The sequence below is a fragment of the Serinus canaria genome, chromosome 4A (assembly GCF_022539315.1).
Source record: "Serinus canaria isolate serCan28SL12 chromosome 4A, serCan2020, whole genome shotgun sequence".
Classification (NCBI taxonomy): Eukaryota; Metazoa; Chordata; class Aves; order Passeriformes; family Fringillidae; genus Serinus; species Serinus canaria.
In genome coordinates, this window is record NC_066318.1 from 1,099,465 (window position 1) to 1,101,422 (window position 1,958).

The following is a 1,958-nucleotide window of genomic DNA, read 5'->3' on the forward strand; positions in this document are numbered from 1 at the left end:
AGCGCGGGGAGCGGCGCGGGGGCGGGGCGTGGGTGGGGCCGTCGTAGCGCGAGCGCCGCGCGCTTTCCGCGTGTGCGCGGCCCGGAGCGCGGCCCCGGCGCCGCCGCCTCCGCCCGCCCGCCGCGGGGCCCCGCGCCACCGGCCGCCCCCAGGCCCCTGCCCCCAGCGGGCCGCCCCAGAAACTTCCCCGAAAGTTCCGCAGGCCGCAGGACCACAACATGGCCGCCTCGGCCCCGCGGCCTGCGAGAGCGCGGCCGCCGCCTCTCGGCCCTGCGGTACCTGTTGGAAAGGGCCGTGGCCCGCCCGTGGCCTCGGCCGGCGGAGGGAGAGGGCTGCGGCCTTTGTCCGGCCCGGCCCCGAGCGGGGTGAGCGGGCGGGTTAAGTGCCCTGGGATTGTTTGAGCACTTCGGGCTCTGGCTGGCCTCTTGGGGTCTTGCACCTCGGCTGACGCTGTTGAGGTTGGCCCCCGAGCGGGGCCTGCGAGCCTGAGGTTGCTCACAAGGTGAAGTCTGAGATTTCGGTGTGAATTAAGGAAAATCTGCCCTCATTTCCATCATAGCTGCAATGTCCGGCAGTGCTTCCACCACCTATTTTGTGTATTTCCAAAGGGAAAGCACAAAGTGTACTAACACCACCTTCATGAAGGATTTAGAGCTTTGCACTAAGACTAGAAGCAGCAGCTGCTGCTCTGAGGGGTCACGGTTCCTGCCCAAAGCCAGGACAACCCTTTCTAAAACATACATGAAACTCGATTCTGCCATCTTCCTAGAAAGCCACTTCCAGCACCCCACTGGCCTTAACCCCCCAAAGTTTTCCCCAGCATCTAAACTGTACTTTGGTTGTGAATTTCAGCTTCTTTGTGCCATGCCCAGCAGATCCAAAGAACGATTAATGAACATCAAATTCCAATTACATTTTACAGATGGTGTTGTTTCACATAATATTATCATTTTCTCCCTAAAACTTTATTTTTATAGACTAAACAAATTCTTGTAGGCCTCATGATCTCATAGGCCATATTTTCTAAACCTTTTGTCATCCTTATGCTTCTCTGGACTCCACATTCCTGCTCAGGTCTGTATCCAGTAATCAGGTTAATTAGGTAACAGATCTGAGTGTGGCATTTGCAGAGTCAGCAACAGCATCACCATGTTGGTTCAGACTCCTCCTGATCCCCTGTAATCCCCGGATCCCTTTCAGTGCTGCTCCCTGAACAGCTGTTCCCCCGTTCTTGACAAATTCATGGTGACTTTTTGATTTGTCACTTTTTACGTCACCTCCTCTCCAAGGGCTGAGATGTCAATAGTTTATTATCTTCCTGCACTTTGCAGTTAAGCTGAGCAATTTTCCGTCCATGGAGCCACCCCTCTCCCCCTTCCTCCAGTCAATGTTGATCCATCAATGCCATGATTATTTTGTTAAAACACACCAATTATTTAAGGATGGCTCTGGCCTCCTGAATCATGGGGAAATGCGTTTTCCAGCCTCAGTGTAACCATGTAACCAAATACAATCACACCTCCTTCGAGTTCTCTGGCGTTAATCAAGATTTTAAATAGTGTTCCAGTAGTTTTCTCCATCTTCTGAATTAAACAGGCCTGAAACACATTTCAAGAGCTCTTGGTCTCTCAGCTCTCCATTACCATCAGGGTTTGTGCTTGACTTGCCTCAGGAGGTTTCTCCTGTCTCCCTGCAGTTACTCTTTCATCCTTTCTATATTCTGGGAGAAGTTTTTGTGGAAGAGAAATGGGAGTTTATTGAAGGATCTGTGAACATCTTCTGAACAACTTGCACAACCAACAGTTTGGATCAAAATGTGCAAGTGAAGCACAGATTTAAAATTCACACTTGATTTTTGCATTATATTTGCTATGCCTTCTTTTTCACCTTTACATTTTCTCAAACGCTTTTATTTTTAAAAAAAGAAAATTCATTAAACCACAAACTGACCTAAATAA